Below are 18,413 nucleotides of genomic sequence, written 5' to 3'. Positions count from 1 at the left end.
CTGTACACGGAGCGCAGTGAGGCTATGCAGCAAGACGTGGGTGGGCAGGGAAAAAGGGAAGGGGAGCAGGCCAGCAGAGTGAGTTGAAGGACATATAACATTATCCTGGCAGCTTCTTCAGTCCTTTTGTTTGCTTTTTTTCTTTATTTTATTCTAATATATGCGATACATACTTTAAATGAAGTCTCACTGTATAATACTGTATGTATCAGTTGGCCAATGATATTGCTATTTGCAGCTGTGACACTTGACAGTCTAAGGGCACAGTCAGAGAGGATGGTCAGAGTTTTGTGTTTTAATCAATGCTCACAACATTTCAGTGTTGCTAGAGCACCAGCACATATACAGCACATATACATACATCAATTGTATAAGTAGAGCTGGGCATTTTTTTACGATTAATTCGTTTTTTTTTTAAATTACAGTTTTAATGCAATTTTAAAAATGGAGTGAACATCATTTTAACATACAGAAATTCTTTACAATAATCTTTTTGATCTAAAATACTGCCTATATTAAGCATATATTAAGCTAGAAATAAATCCTGCCGCTTCTAAAACCTGTAACGCCATCACTCAGATCCATGATTAATTGTGGAAAACCATAATAATCTCTCCTTCAAAGTTTCTTCTGTGTCTCGTTCAGTGCATTTTCAGACACATACCCGGTTTCTGAAGTATAATCCAATGTCCGTCAGTGTGTGAGTTTCTCCGTGGCTGTGTGTAGATACAAGGTCAGAACACATGAGCTTGTTAACAATTAATTAATTCATTAACTTAATAAGTTGACTCAACCGACTCAAGCATCTGAACACCAAACGCCAATAAATATTTTTTTCACAGGTAAACCTAATTGTGAACTGTTTCTTTCTCATCTGTAATTAGATTTTTAGTAGGGGGGCAAAAAAAAAAAAACAATTATAATTAAAATTCTGTTTTTTTTTTTGGGTGAAAAAATTAAATTAAATTAATTTTTTTAGGCCATAATCGCCCAGTTCTAGTTTTAAGACAAGCAATATGCCTAACCATATCTAACCAGCTGTCTCACTGGCTGCAAATCGATAAGGTTAGTGGTAATATGGGCATTAGAACAGCAAGGCAACAAAATAGAGCAACAAATGGCACTTTTTCACAACATGGTGCCTACACTACTCACTTGTAGTCCACTCGGCTTTTTTGCTTTTCCATTAGGCACATTTGTAACCTGGTAACTGGGTACTTTTAAGTACCTTTTCATTTGTGATCCCAAGCGAGCCAAGTGGGAACTAATAGGAATATGAGTGGTGACCAACCAGAGAGAATTGCCACTTCCAGCACAACCAGCACAAAATATCTATTTGTAAAATCACCAAACTACAGTAGTGATTTATTTTTACTAAACTCACAATGAGGGGTGTGTGTGCTGGCTGTGGTAGTGAGAAAGAACCCGGCAACAGGTACCAAAACAGTGAGTGAGTTGAGAAGAGTCAAGTAGCACAGGTACCATAAAACCATTAAAATGTCAAACTAATTAAATAGCATATTCACAGATGGCATTTAGATGGTTAGATGCTGAAAAAAGGAAAAATCTGTATGGATGCCTATCAACCAAAATACAAAATACAAGACAAAGGAAAGTCTAGAAAGGAAAGTCTTGTGTTCCATGACTCTTAAAATACGTACTTGAAGCTGGTCCATTAGGTTTTTTAGGTGTGGTTTTAAATCTAATGCAGGCAGCTACAAGAAGCCGATAAGAGAGTGCAGTAAAGTAGTGACATGACTGAAGACAAGACATCCTGCTGTTTTCTGCATAAGTTAAAGGGCCTGATGACATGCACAGCGAGGCCAGCCTGGCGGGAGCTGCATATACAGTAGTAGCTATTCTTTAAGATGATGAGCACCTTGGTCACCTCTCATAAATGTTCATGGTGACAGATATGTGCATGAAAATTGTGGATTTTGGCATTTGCCCAAAATTATTATCACTCAGAAGATTCACTCAGCTTTCAAAAATGAAGAAAGACAGACAGAGAGTCTTAAGGTATCTGTCAGCTCAGGGCAATCTCCAGTCCTTCAGAAGGTCAGCCAGAGGTTGTTCACACACATACACTGTCATTTGTCTGACTGTTACAGTGGAGAAATGATTGTAGTGCCCTTTATAGTGTATAAATTATTGCAGGACTACATCCTTCCATCACAAAGTGAGATCTGGCACATTGACCAGCTAGAGTTCTTCCTGTTCTCATTCTCACACAAAAAAAATTATGTCTAAGAAAATTCAAGGTTCTGAATGTCATCACATCATTTATTTCAACCTAAATTATCTCTACTTTAAATTTAAATGATTATGTGCAGTGAACAGTCCATTCTGACCACCTTCAAACTGGACGTTTTAGACGGCACATTTTGTCTGTACTAGAGGTGGGCGATATGGCCCTAAAATATTATATCACGATATTTCATAGTATTTTCGGGATAACAATACTCTTGGCGATATAACAAAACGCTGAATTAAAAACATATTTCAAGAATACACTCAGGCAACAAAATGAAAATTAAATTGTGTTATTGCATACAATATGATATGTCAAACCCCTTACTGAGATATTAAAAAAAAAATACAAGAATTTTATTAGATTTCTAACAGAAGTCGATGATCCAGAATGTCATGATACTAATAATGTACTCCGAATATCTCCATATATGCAGGATTAAAGTATAAAAAATTCAACTGGACAGATATAATTTGTCTCTAGATATAAAATGGGAAATGAGAACAGTAACCTGATGTGATAATTAAGGGTGGGTGATATGGCACCATATTTCAGTGTATAATATTGTTCACGATATTTAAAAAATGTTGGCAATTGCACTATATTATTTGACCTCCCATATTTCCTGTGCTATCAGAATGCCACAGAGAAAGAATAAAGCATCATTAATACAGTTGTTTTTTGGCAAACAGACATTCATGTAATTGTAATGGTCTTTCCGCTCAAACTATATAAAATAAATCAGATAAATTCTGATAAACAGAGACACAATCAAGGACTATAATAATGTGAATAATGACCACTCTAAAATGAATTTGCTTTGTTCTGTTTCATGCAAAAATATTCATTCATTTATCCAAATCAATGAACTCAGGTTCCAATCACTTCTATGGGTCAGGTCTCAGGAGCTCAGTGAACTCCAGCACTGTGGTCCCGTGATAGGATGCAGCACCTGTGCAATTCGTGCAAATCGTCAAATTTCACTACTCACTACTAAATATTCCACAGCCAACTGTCAGTGATATTATAACACAGAGGAAGAGACTGGAAACAACAGCGACTCTGTGCTCTGTCAGTGTAAAATAACAGAGCGGGGTCAGCGGATGCTGAGGAGCATAGTGCACAGAGTTCACCAACTTTCTGCAGGGTCACTACACCAATCACTACACACCTCCAAACTTCATGTAGCTTCAGAGTCCATCACTACACACCTCCAAACTTCATGTAGCTTCAGAGTCCATCACTACACACCTCCAAACTTCATGTAGCTTCAGAGTTCATCACTACACACCTCCAAACTTCATGTAGCTTCAGAGTCCATCACTACACACCTCCAAACTTCATGTAGCTTCAGATTAGATCAACAACAATAGAGCAGGAGTGCAGCTTCATGAAATGGGTTTCTATGGCCGAGCAGCTCCATCTAAGCCTTACATCATTAAATGCAATGCAGGTGAGTGCACTATATTGTAATATAGTGTACAATCTCTGCTGCACAATTAAGGAATTTTCAGTGAAGTATCATGACAATATATAATTACTGGAATTAAAAAAAAGTATGTACATCAACACAAAAAAGTAGTGTTTATTAAAACATATTCAAAGCTCTTATCTAATCTCTGTAGTATTATGTAACGTATAAATATATTAATGCCCATTCACATGCTGACTGAAAACATCCAGGGGAAACTACAATTAATTGGAAAAAAAAACCTATACATTACATATATATTGTATTCCTGTTGCTAATAATACATTTGTTTCTTTAATATGAATTTCTTAATTTTGTAAGATTTCAGAAATGTACAGCAATGTAGTATTATTTTTTGTTACATCTTTTTTAATTAGTTTTCTCTGTGGTCAACCAACAGAACTTACTACCTTGCATTTTTAATAGTTTTGATATTTTGAAAACAAGAAAAAAATCTGCAATGAAAATTTAACAAAGAATATTTTTTAAATTTTTTTCACTGTAATATTTCTATTAACTTCTAACTATAACATTTAAATAATTGAAAATAATTCTCAGTATTAAAACGAATGCTGTCAGTTTTAACATGCTAATGCATGTGATTAATCTGAAAACTTGAGTGTGTGATTTGTTTGAAATGTGAAACAATCACATGACTACGTTTAAAGGGCCTGGTTTTTAATTTGCATTTTATTTAGTGATACAAACACTAAATATACACATTACTTTCAATAATGTAAAAAAAATTGATTACTTTTTATTTATATCTATTGCTGGAGGGCTTTATACCCTTCCAGCCCCTGTATGGCATTAGGCATGATGAGAACAGGTCCTTCATTATCTGCTTCAGAGGGTTATACTATTTTGGTGATATTAGGGGAGCAAACAACTAAACAAGCGGTGTGTGTGTGTGTGTGTGTGTTTGTATGTGCACATCTGTGTAAGAAATGGGTGCAGCCAAATGTAGCTGAATGCATGCATTAAAAGGGGCGTCTACACACATTTGGATACAGTCTATATTACAGAACACAAACCCATGAAGTCATATTTCTATTTAATGGTGAATAAAGAAATATATCTAATTCTGAGGAAATAGCTATGTGGCTGGTTTACAGACAATTAAACACCGAGGCTTATGTCCCACGTTTGTCGGAATCATAACGACAGAATCCAGCGGATACGGGCTAAGAATGGGAGCAATATTGTCCTGCATGGCCCCGCTGGATGGAGACGGCTTATGGTAATATGGCTTGCCTTTTTGAGTGGCATATTGAACATAGGTCCAGAGGGAGTGAAATAGAGTGGTGAGAGAGAAATACGCCCCCAAGCAATTTCACTGTGTGTTTACACAGCGATTCGCACAATGCCACATAAACTCAGCCTGATGGGCCCCAGAGCAGCGAGGCCATAAGCGGACAGTCCAGCGCAGTGGACAACAGAAGAGTTAAGAGTGACAATAATGTAATGGTATTGTATATATGTACCTGCTGCCTGCACAATCACACTGGACATTGTGCACAAGACAGAGACAGAGCACGAAGATGACACGGCAGTGGAGGAGAAGGGGGGAAAAAAAAGAATAAAAAATGGATGCTACACAGAGAGGTGCAGTGTCTGTCACTCCCGTGAGAGAAAGGCGGGGCTAGCTGAGGCTCCCAGGCAGCCAATTTGCTTGTTTATTGTCTTGCCGTTTTGTCTCAGTTACAGTTCATTGCGGCCTCCCTCCACTCCGGCACGCTCTTTTAAATGGCATCTATAAAACTTGGAGCCTCTCCCACCTCTTCCTCAACCTCTCTCCATCCCCTCTCTCTTTTTCTCTTTCTTTCTTTCACTCTCCCTTTTTTCTGTCTGCCTCTCATTCCCCACATCTTTCCAGTTTCACATCTCTATGCAAAAGCCTCCAATCCCAAGCTCTCTGCTAACAAAGCCATCCTGCTTGCTAAGAAATCCAATCAATGTTGAGTCGGATTTCATGGTTCGTTGGTTGATGTTTAAACCAGAGGTGCTTTCAGACAGAAGAAAAGTTCTCCGGTCCGGTTTCACACTGCATAACAGGCCTGCCACAATAACCAATTGTTTTGGACGATATTTTGTCCGAGAAATAATTAAATAAATAAATACATTTAAATAATTTAAATATTAAGATGATTTATGCCACTAATACGATGATAATACAATGGTATTATAATGCAATTGCACCCTTTTTTACGAATTATTAAGAATATTCAGACATTGGAGCTGGCATTTAAAAATATATATATTTAAATATCCTGAAAAAATAATAAACCACATTTTAAAAAACAATTCTATTCTAATCTATTCTAAACACAATGACATACAATGGGTAACATACAGTTAAGGTAAGCAAATATTCTAGAGATTAGCAGCAGAAAATATAGATATCACAATATACTGACATGCTAACACCCCCCCAACTTACATACTAAATTGACTGTTTTATTACTGCATTAATACTGGTGGTGCTAATCAAAAGAATAGGGTAAACATGTGGTGAAGAATATTGGTTCTGGAATTCTGGTATTTTTTTATTTAGGAATATTTAATCCTTTTCAGTAACACAGATGCCAAGAAGTATCGTAAAGATTTTTTGCGATATATCAAGTATCATAGAATCACAGTATTGTGATATCATCATTATTGTGAGCAATGTATCATGATAATATTGTATCGTGGGATTTCCTGTAATTTGCACACTTACTGTCCATATATAACACGATAAATCAATATCCTAATTATTGTGATAGGCCTATTTTTATGGTACCAATTTATGGAAAGGTGCTATCACAATAACGGCACTTCACTGAGATAATGCAGAGTCAATCCCATCAAATTTATTCCAGACACTGGAATGAAGTCACTGATGAATTGACTATTATGGGATTAATGGAGAAATCAATGAGGGCAATGAAACACTAGATGCCATAACATCCTCAAGAAATCCTTGACATTGCAATTAAGTACCACAATCCCATCTATCATATGAGTGTTGAGAGATTTTGTCAACAACAAATTGTGCTTTCTTCAGGTTTTCAACTCTCTTTTATAGAATGAATTTTGGATATGCTAATTTATTGACCTAAACTCCTTTCCCCCTACACTGAGGTGTCAACCCTCAACCACCTAAACAGGGAGGATGGTCATCTGTCTCTGCAGCGAGTTGACATTGCTCCACTTTGTTTATAAGTCAATAATATGATCATTTGAATTCCCAACCAAGGTGACAACCATCTGACAACCATCAACTCCTCCCCCCAATGATGATAATCCAAGTGCCCTCACTTTATCCACTACATACCCCTTCCTAAACTACTATCTTTTCCTGCACCCCCTGCACTGTTCAAAGTAATTTCTAATGTATGTTTAAATCACAGCTTATCGGAGTTGATAAAACATAATGTCATGCTATCATATGGACTATATGCCTGAGACAGACATAAATAAAGTACTATTTCACTTTAAATTAGCTTTATAAATAGGCTTATTGCCTGCATTATATGTTTGAAAAATCTATTAGATCATTAGAGAATGGGAGCCCAGCTATGCAACTTACACATTTAAATCATAAAGCCTTATAGTCCTTTATAATAGAATATTAGTAATAATAGCATATCTTACATTAGTATATATTAGTATATATGACATATTATCCCTGTGCTTGTGAGCTTCAAACAGAGCTTTTCAATATATATTATATCTTAAATCCAGTTAACATTCCAGGACTTTGTGATCCGTGTCAAGTGTGTCACTATATGAGCTGTTCTTTTTATTTCCACTGAGAACAAAATCCAGGACTGAAAATTGAATTTAAGTTTGAGATTTGAGGACATGACTATCTGTTTCATACTATCTGTAATTGTAATAAACACTGACTAACAAATAAACAAAATATAAAAACACTGCTTTAGGAAATCACAGCTGGGTTGTTTTAAGTAAAAATGTAAATTATAAAATGTAGCTAACTTGAAAAACTTATTTGATATTATAGAGAATGATTTGTTCATAAAGTATCACAGCCCAGTGCAACTCTGCTGTCTTTATAAGATAAATAGATGTGGAATAAATTGTCTCTCTTTGTTTATGATGACCGAGCTAAAAAGCAGCTTTAACATATTATACATATTATATATGTACATACACATATACACACCTACCATGACTCTATTTCACATGTCTGGTATGAATTAAAAAGTGAAAAATGTGCTTAAGTATTACCTTTAGTTAACCTCTAGTCCCACTGGTTTAATTTGTATTATTTACAGAAAATAATAGTGATTAAAATTCATACAGGTGAGACACTATTTTAACCCTGTAAAGCATTAAAGCTCTACTTACTATACTTATACATGTCAGCACATAACCTTTCCATAATCAATCCTCATAATCAATGTCATTGATGACTTATTGACTGTTGATCTGATTTCTGACAATAAACTGTTGCAACCCTAATCTCCTTTGACAAGTGCCCAAATAAACCAGATTTAATCGTATGAACTCTAAAGTCTGAAACGTGGCGTAGGCGTGAAAAGCCCAAAAAACACGCCCGAAAGCACAAATATGACACAAGGTCCCTCATCAGCATTCTAAATCCGAAACGCCTCTTAAAGAGAACAGCCTGCACTCTCTGTACTGCCAAGAAGACCTACACTCCAACATTCATCTTCAAAAAATGCAAACGTGATGCTTTCTGAAGAGCTAAAAACCTTGCACACTATCATTCGCAATCCAATATATCGGTCAGCCTCCAGCTGTGATTTGGGTTGGCTAAAACTGCTGGGCTGCCATAAAGCTTCATCTGCTTTGAAAGGCAGGAGCTAGCGTGTCGCCTCACTCCGCCGCTCTCATCCAGATGGCTCATGCTGCTGTATTCAAGCGCATATTGTGATGTAGGGGAGCCTCTGTTGTTGTTTGTTCCACGCTGAGAAAAGGATAAGCCCCCGCTCTTATGAGCTGTCACGGCTCGCGCAATTGGCAACCGCTACACCCGCCAGGTTCGGACACGTTATTTTGGGTTGTGCGACATCCGTCGTTAAGTGTAGCAAAAGCACTGCGGATGCTATTTGCATACTCGGAGCTGCGCGCCGCTACAAGTTCTTGCCCACATGCATCTGAGATGAGATGAACTCTTCAGATCAGGGAGCTGAGTTCTGTGTTTTTGAATAATGCAGTTACGATTTCGAACCGAATGGCCCTAAATCTGCCATTTACCTCATTACTCACAGTCTCAACTTGCGTCACCAGTCACTGGTGAGGCCTTTTGGGTTCTGTTTTATAACCCTTTGAATACTAGGATTACTGCTATAGTTATTAATCCTAATGGTTGTTCTTCAGAAGCTATAAAAAGTGGATCGTACAGTACACAGCTAAAATACTTCATCATGATACTAATGTAGGAGGGCTGCACGATACTGGAAATTTTTTACATTGCAAATGTTCATTTTTCGGCGATATATATCACAATATTAAACAATGCAGGGTCCATGGCGTAACCAGCCCTGCCCCCACCCATGCATCTCGTGTCTGGACCGATCAAGAGCTGAGTCGAGCCGAGCACTCAAAACCCGAGAAAACAGCAAAACAACAGTAATCAGTTCTTTAATCAGGCATGTAAATAGCTTTTAAAAGGTAAATAAGAGTGTTTTTCTGTGATTAAAACTGTGAATTCAGCTGTAACTGGAAATATGTGAACCGCAAAACTGTGCTGGAATGAGGTGCACAGCTTTCAACACGTGCATTTACAAGCACATGCCCAACCATGTGGATAGAGGCCATGCGGTTACCTCATGTTAACTCCTGTTTTCCCCTCTCCCCTCTCGCTCCCCCTCCCCCTCGTGCTTCTCAGGCAGCAGCAGCCTATCACTCACACAGACACAGAGACAATGCTGTGTATCTACTTCTTGTGTCAAGAATCATGACTATTGCACATCCGCACATCGGGATGACGATGCTTAAACGATATATTGTGCAGCTCTATGATGTAGGCAGAAATTTTCCATAAACAAGACATGACAGAGATTTGTCATGACAACATGAATATGCTTTGATGTTGGATGTCATTTTTTTGTCAATTTTAATTAGCATATATTAGGGTTGCACAAGTGACAATGTGCGATAATGCTGTTAGATATCCAACATTAATGTGAAACATGACAAATTAAGATTCTAAATTAGTTTAATCTCTTTGAAGATTGGCTTGATATCCTGCATTTTGTTGTTTGAAGTGTGTCTTGCCTGTGTTTCTCTACCTCACTCTATATTACTTAACCTCACTGTACCTCACTCTGCCTCCAGTCTGGTCATGTGAGCAAATTATGCAACAAGAAGAGCTCCCTCTGTTGTTGCATGCCGGTAATGCAATTTGACTTGTTTTTATACAAGCTGTTATCACAGCTGTGATTTCAATGTATTTATCATAAAAACTCTTATTGCAATAACAATAAAAAAACAATATATCTTATAGCCCTAGCACACATCATAAATTGTTATGACATCAAACTCTGTAACATCTGTCACGATAGTCTCCAGTAATGGTGTCCTTAAACACGTTTACTTCTTGCATCCGCAAACAGGTAAATAAAACAACCTAGAGTTTTTTGAGATTTGTCTATGCCTGGAAACATGGAATTTCATTGAATCGCCTCCTCCATCACGTGGGCACACAATGAATTACGATGCCCCCTGTATAAGTATCTCCACCTGCAGTTTGAAAAATATTTTAATGACAACGACCTCACAGTACAGAGGAGCTAAGTGGATAAAGTTTATTTTTCATGGCAGCATCCCAGCTACAGTTGGCAAAAACTGTGTGCTAACTGGTTCACGAAAGGGGCCAGCTGTGACTGGCTTATTTCCCTGAAAAGTGCTCATTCTGAAGAGCGTTTTAGCATTAGAATTAGCTTTCTGAGCTAATGCTATAGAGCATGATAATATAGCAACCTGTTAAAATAAATAACCTGCTGCCTAAATGTTCTCCAGCCATAGCTTCACGCATTCTGCTAGCATTAGCTTCAGCTGACTCATATTCAACAGCCAGTGGGAGAATGCAACTGTCATTCACAGTCGTTCTCTCTTCCCGTTCTGGAAGTATGGTGAACACTCTGGTTTCTAGTGTGCCAATATTCTGGAGAAGTTTGTGGCAGTTTGAACGGCGTATAGGGAATCTGATGTACCCTGAGGAGCTATAATTTGCTGGCAGCAGTCCTGGATACCATTAAATTCCCCAAAAAAGTGGTCTATCATTTTTCTTGCTTTGCCAAAGTCTGTAAAGTTCTAGGTCACAGTTATAGATGTGTGAGAACCTCTTCCTAAGAGAAAATATAGACTTCATTCAAACAGCAGGTAAAAGTGGCTTTAATCTGATTTTCTGGCCAAATACGAACAGCCTATTTATTTTAGGCTGTTTATACAATGTTTTTAATGTGACTCACATCTGCCTGAGCAGTTTGTATTTTGTTTGCATGATGTCAGAGCAATGCTTTATGTTAAGTTTTGTTTAAATCTTTGTAAGTATTTCAAGATTCATGGATTTTTGAGGTTATCTCGTTTTTTTTCGCCACTTAGGTCCTTAAATCACTGCTATTCTTTATTTTCCCATCTTTTTTCTTTCTGTTTGACGTTAAAATTGCATATTCTAATTTGAACAGTCAGACAGAATCACATTGCCACAAATTGGATATGCATCGGATTTCAACAGCACCAAATCAGAATTAAAAACATTAGATGTGTTTGTTGCTGCTTACTCAGCCATACACAATCCTGTGTCACATATGACTTAACTATCAGATTTAGGCCACATTTATCTGCTGTATGAACATAGCCAAAGAGACTAATTTAAACATATTATGTTTATTTTACAAAACCAACTGTGTACAGCCTGCACATGCTAATACCAAGTATGGTAAATGGAATACATTCTATTGGAATAAATTAATTTAACTGCTCACATCAGTGACTCAATAACATATGTTATATATTGGCATGCAAAATGAAAACGTTTTTTTTCCTTGTATAAGGCAGCAAAATAGTTTTGAAAATTTTAATTTGTCACATCTTGCAATGTAACTATTGCACTATTGTATCTACATCATGATATCAATGCTGAAACAATATATTCTGCAGCCCTGGTGTAAAAGGTCAATATGGTTGAAATTTGAACTAAAAAATGTAAAAATATTGTCTGACATTTTGTCTCTTAAGCTTTTGAGTCTTAAGATCATTATTAAGCTATTTTTTATTGAAGCACTTGACTTGCATAAAAACATAAAAATTGTGGTTGGTGTGGTGCAGTGGATAACACCACGGCCTGCCAGTGAGCTACCATGTGGGTTCAATACCAGGTCTGGATAACTATGCTGTGTTACACCAATAAGAGTCCTTACACTACATTGGTCCACCATTGGTGCATGGGAATAACCTTGTAAGTCGCTCTGGACAATATCTAAGCGAGTGATCATGCCCAAACTTTACAAACTTTAAAAACTTCACTACCCCACAGGATGAATTCACTGTCTGAATGTATCCTGCCTAAAGCAGGATTTGTGACTAGATGAAGTGTTAGCTTCATTCTTATTTTTATTAGTGATACAGCAGATAATAAATTCATCAGTACCCATATGCCAACTCTACTCAACTCTACTCAACTCTGTGTTAAGTCAGTGTGAAAACGCTCACATCTCCCCAGAACAGAGAAGGCTTTCTTTCTTTTTCCTTTGCTACAATACTGCATTACTCCTGTGTGCTGCTTACAGATCCAGAACCGCATGGGCTGCACTGATTTCAATTTGACACAGCGACGGTCCAAAATTGGAGAGAGGCCGAGCCATAGTTTGGAGGCTCAAAGACAATGGCGAATCCAACCAGCTTTGGTCTCACGCACTGACACAAGCATGCAAAGCAATATCCCTGAATTACCGCATCTCAAATTCAATAGCGGGCTAAAGAGTAAGGACACCAATGCTCTGCTGTTCTGCCAAAAACAAAACAAGCTGGATGTGCCTCGCGCACCTCCGCTTTGTCTCCTCTCACCTCTGCAATAAATCATCTGCCATCTCATGCATGTAAAGTAATCCTAGGCTACGCTCACTGCAAGCCAAAGTTGCCCTGAGCTTTGATCCAAAATCTGCCTACACAATGAAAGCTGGACTAAAAACGGAGGAACCGTGCAAAACTGAACTGAACCAAAGCTTGCAAAGCTAAAATTACAGCAAGCAACTCCAACAACACCTGCTCCAAAGAAGCTTCCATTCACACCTGTCATTATGCAGTTTGTAATACTAGATGTGAGCCAAACGCTACCACACTAGCACAAGCACACCCAGTGCAGATACACTCCATATGCAGATGCCCCCTCATTAGTCTTTTCCGAATGTGCCTGAACTTAAAAGCAAATGTTAAGTCTTGTTTCATTACCAGTGTTTAATGGCTGTAAAAAAGTCACTTGTCATCTCATTACTGTTAATGGATGCTGCATTGACCTGTCTTAAGCAGGCCAATGGAAGAGGTCTTCCCACGGAATTCTCTGCCGTATATCCACTCTGCTCTTTACCTAGCCACTAAAGGTCACTGTATCTCACTCAGCTCCCACACTTATCTGGGGCTGTGCCTGAGATATAGGTTAACACGCTAGAACTAATGGAGAAAAGCACAGCTTATTAAACCAAATCTGCACATTTAACACATTTAAATACACATGAGGCATGAATTAGCCCCTCAAACTGCCGGCTCGCTGTACATTAATCAATTTCAGTATATATTATTCAGTTGCTGCTATGAATTATCCAGTAACTGATATGCAAGTTATGTAATTACTTGGCTGAAGAATTGAGATGTGGGCCTACATAGTTCTTTACAGTCTGAAGGGTTAATCTAACGATTTTATTCAAGCACAGTCGCCATGCACATATTCCTAAAGTCTAGAACAGATTACTACATAAACCAGTTCTTACTTTACTACACAATAAAGTAAGTATATATGACTGCTGTCATATAATTTTGTTCCAGTTTTATTCAGCATTTTGTCTGAAATAAAGAGCGTTAATTGGTAGTATGCCCTCCCACACCCTTTGCTAACATTATTCCACAGAATGGACTGCATGTACATTAAGAATTGGGACACCTGCTCATTTACTGTTTCTTCTAGAATCAAAATCTAAATGCCATTAAAGGTAATAAAACGTTTATCCAGGGTTGTTTTTTGGCGTAACTGTCTCCACTGTCTAAGGAAAGTGTTCTACTAGATTTTGAAACATTGCTCCTAGGATTTGATTGCATTCAGCAACAGGAGATCAGGCTGTTGGATATTTACCAGCCCACCTCATCCCAAACTCCCGAGCTCCAGAGAGTTCTATTGTATTTGCAGGCCATCTCTACAGGAAGTCTATGCCTTAGCAAATCTGTGTCAGCAATGGGTGCAACTTTCAGATGCACTTCTCCACCTTAAATTGATTTAAAAATATATATATTTAGAGGTGAACACAAATGTTTTAAACTATTGTGAAACAATGTACAATATGTTTCTCAGACAAGAGAAAGGTTTCTGTAATGTAGCTTTCAGAGATTAAAGCTCCTGTCACCATATCTGGGAACAACACTATAATTAATCCAATCTAATAATTAAAAAAACTGTCCTTCAGAAAAACATGTGCTATTGTGTAATTAATGAAATATTTGTATAATTAATTAGACAAGTGAGACACAGCTAAAATTCAATTCAGGACATCCTACAGATTACGCCATTCAACACAACATGGAGGTTACGGCCACACAACACCGCCAGACTGATTCCAATCCCACCGAGTCGCCACTAAAGTCCTTATTTAACAGCACGGCCCCGAAAACACAATGTGGAGTGGAAAACCCCATCTCTGCTTGTTTGTTTCAGGATGGCAACCTAAGCCCCGCTCAACGATCCACTGTATTGTCCAAAAAAAAGAAAGAAAAGAAAGAATCCTGTGGCGGCAGCAATTCCCACAAATAACATGGCACAATAAAATCATCGGCCGGCAGGGCCCACAGCCGTTTTCAAGGGCTGCTGACGGCGATCTATAAAACACTGTAATGGGTCACTTGTCACAGGGTGTGAAAGAGAAGATGTACAGCACCTTTCGCCCCGCTGTCTCGGGACTGCAATTAATCAAGGGCGAATAGTATCAGCGCCGTAAGGTTATTCCCGTTGCTCTTCCAGCAGATGAAACAAGATGATGGCACTAATTGCAGACAAAAACAGCTGACCACACAAGAGGCGCTGAAAAAGGAAGATGAAGGGCAGAGCAAAGTATGGAGGAGGGGGGCTGGAGCAGGAGGTAGGAGTGCGTGGAGCAAGTGAAGCCATGCCTGACTCTTCTGACAAGATTAAAGCAGACTTCACCTCCACACACTCTTTGTTGTGGCTTTTCTTTCTTTACTTCTTTCTCTTCGCACAATGAATCCAGTATCTTGGTCAGCAATGCTTGGTCAGTTTTCTTAAGGCTTCTGTGTTCATAACTGGTGTTACAGATGAAGTGACATTTCTGACCACAAAGGAAAGAGTGATGCTCTGTACTTGTGTATATTTGTTGGAAAGGGCTCTCCAATGCTCTTAAAAAAAGGTGCCAAACATGGTTCTTTGAGTAATGGCATAGAAGGCCTGTTTTTGATTCCATAAAGAACTATAATTGTAAAGGAAATGTGTGAAGAAACGTTTGGCAGTCTAAACAAGAATCACTTGATATAAAAAAAATGTTTTAAAGGTTTTAAATTTAGACACTCTATTCTGATGTGTATAGCAAAGATGGCTCTTTATGAAATCAGAAATGGTTATGCTCTTCCTCAAAGAACCATTTCTAGTATATTTAACACTGAACTAAAGCAAGATTCCCTTGCTAATGAATGTTATTAGTGTTGTACAGCATAACACAAGTCAAACAAACAAAGTAGGGACTTCCTGTCATTCCTCGTACATCATTTTTAAACATGTTATTCATGGTTTCAGTATTCCAGCTGTTAAAGTCATCGCCATCACCACCCATATCCAACACTACCAATCCAAATAACTCCTTCACCTTCATCACCACCTCAACTCCTACAGGAGAAAGCAGTAATTAAGGATGAACACAAGATCTATAATGATGAATCAGTATGATTGAAGCTGTCTTCACCTACGTCACCATCACCATCATCAACAGCTCATCCCTGTCGTCATCATCAGTCATCTTTCTTAGCTTTGATATTTACAGCCCTTCAGAGACCATCCTTAATCTTGAGACCCACCCATCACAGCCTCCACCTTTATCTCCATTTTAAGTTCTGTGGCCATCCGTAATCACTGACTCCACCTTCATCACTATCTCAATTCCTGAAACCACCTTTAATCATCATTTCTACCTTCCTAACTATCCAAATTGTAGTGTCCAACCTTAATGATAATCACTGCCTCCATCTTCATAACCATCCTATTGCCTGTGAGCAGATTTAATCCCTACCTTCACCTTCAACACCATCTTGATTCATGTGGCCAACCTAAATTTTATAATCACTGCATCCACCTACATCACAATCATATTTCAATGACCACCTTAATTACCACCCCAACTTTCAATACCATCCTGATTCCTGTGGCCAGACTTCACCACTGCCTCCACCTTAGTGAACATCATCATTGCTATGGTCAACTTTAATCACCACCTTCACCTTCAGCACTGTCTTAAATACTGTGACCACATTTAATCACTGTCTCCAACTTCACCATAATCCTTATTTTTGTGACCACCTTTAATCACCACCTACAGATTTGTCCCTATCCTAATTCCTGTGGCCAGACTCAATCTCTACCTCCACCTTCAACACTATCCTCATTCCTGTGAACACCTTTAATTCCTGCCTCCACCTTAATTATTAATTATAATTTCTGTACTTACTTTTCTCAGCATTTTAATCACTGCCTCCACCTTCATCATAATCATTATTCCTGTGGCCAGACTTAATCACTGGCTCCACCTTTACATACATCATCCTCATTCCTGTGACCACCTTTAATCACTGCATCCACCTTCATCATCATCCCCATACTCATCCTCCTCATCATCATCAGCTCTCAGCTTTGACAGCCATCTGCACTCTCCCCCAGAGAGGCAGGGATGTGCAGTAAGTGTGTAACGCAGCTGCATTAATAATTTGGTCTCCATCCCTGGAAGTGGAAGAAGTGCAGTGCCTCCATGCTGCCTCCTCCTCCTCCTCCTGCACTAATGAACTGAAGATCAGCATCAGCTCTCCAGAAGCTTCAGTCTGTCTTCACACTCTTGTCCCACCATTGCTTCAACAAACCCAGCAAACCCATCCAGCCAGAGCTTCTCAAATTTCACTTCACTTCAAGTTGAACAGAGAAACAGAAACAGAGTGCACCTGTCTGTCAGTCACTCAGTCACCCCGCGTGATCACCTGCACCTCGCGCATCTGCAATCTCCAGCAACGTCCCTCAAACTCGTCCCGTGCGCGCGCGCTCGTGCTTACCTGTCGCTGAGCTGTTAGCACACCCGCGTAGATAATAAGCCTCTCATTTGCGCTCCATGGAGAGAGGCACGAGCTCCGGCCGCGTCAGAGGCTCAGCATCAGCACCTCCGCTCGACGACGCTCCCGAGAAAAGCATCACAAGCATCACTCGCGGAGAAAAGCGTCTCTTTCTGTCCAAATCACTTTCCCCCCCTTCTTCCCCAAATTCTAGTTCTTCTATGGGGCGCAAAGTGCGCTGCGCTCGCGCCTCGCCAAAACTTCCCACCTCCGAAAAAAAACTTCCCGCGGCGAGACAGAGAGCGAGAGCTAGAAAGAGAGAGGGCGAGAGCACGCGGGGAGTTAGACGGAGCTCCTCAGTCCCGGTTGAGGTTCTGGAAGGGCGCACATGCAGCTCTCCCACAGAATTCCCTTATCCATCACCGGGAGAGCGCGCGCGGCTCAAGTCCTGCACGGGAGCTGTAGGCGGGGGGAGCGCGAGGACAGACGGCACAGAAGCGGAGGAAAGAGGAGGAGGAGGAAGATGAGGAAGAGGAAAAGGAGGAGGAGGAGGAGGGAGTTTCTCTCTCAACTTGGCTTCTATGAAAGAAAGGTTCATCACTTGGAGCGCGTGCTGCTCAGAGCTCCGGGGAGACAGGGCGCAGGTAATAAGCGGGTAAACGGCGGCACCTGCTGGTAGACTGTAATACTAAAAATCTGTAAAAACAGTAAAAACACGGGTTAAAGAAGAACTTCGATGTATAATGGACTTCTGGTGCAGTAAAACATGATACAATACTTACCTTTGATGAATAGCCCACCTCCGCCCTCCCACAGCGTTCCAAGATCCAGAAATTTTAATGGTTTGTCCAAACACCCTTCAGACTGAGTGACACGGGGCATATGGTTTTTAATGTTTTTTAATAATCTTCTTGTGCACTTTTTAAGTTATTAATGCTTCATTTTAAATGTCAGGGCTCCGGATTCTAACAAGGAGGTGTGGAGCTACTTTGAGCCTGGATAATGTTGGAAAAAGCGATTTATCAGGGCAAATTATGCCCCGTGTCACCCAGTCTGAGGTGCGGTGAGTGTGAACGGTCAAATAAAAATTGATTCGTTTTTTTGCTTTAATGCATACTCTACGTGCTTCTATCTCTTAATGCAGCTGTGCAACTATAGCTATATGCATCGTGTGACAGTTGTGTGGCGATG

The 18,413-nt window shown here is 39.2% G+C and overlaps 1 protein-coding gene across 1 annotated transcript in view; it reads right to left on the bottom strand.

Moving 5' to 3' along the window:
• tafa3a (TAFA chemokine like family member 3a) overlaps window positions 1-17,801 on the bottom strand; it is a 148,064-nt gene extending 130,263 nt beyond the window's left edge. The window contains exon 1 of the mRNA XM_007253350.4: window positions 17,226-17,801. The gene's annotated coding sequence lies outside the window, so the exon portion shown is untranslated. The remainder of the gene's footprint in view (window positions 1-17,225) is intronic.
• Between the last annotated feature and the right edge of the window lie 612 nt (window positions 17,802-18,413).

This window comes from Astyanax mexicanus, chromosome 5 (assembly GCF_023375975.1).
Source record: "Astyanax mexicanus isolate ESR-SI-001 chromosome 5, AstMex3_surface, whole genome shotgun sequence".
Lineage (NCBI taxonomy): Eukaryota > Metazoa > Chordata > Actinopteri > Characiformes > Acestrorhamphidae > Astyanax > Astyanax mexicanus.
Note: the sequence above shows the minus strand (reverse complement) of the source record. Positions and strands in the feature narration are given on the sequence as shown.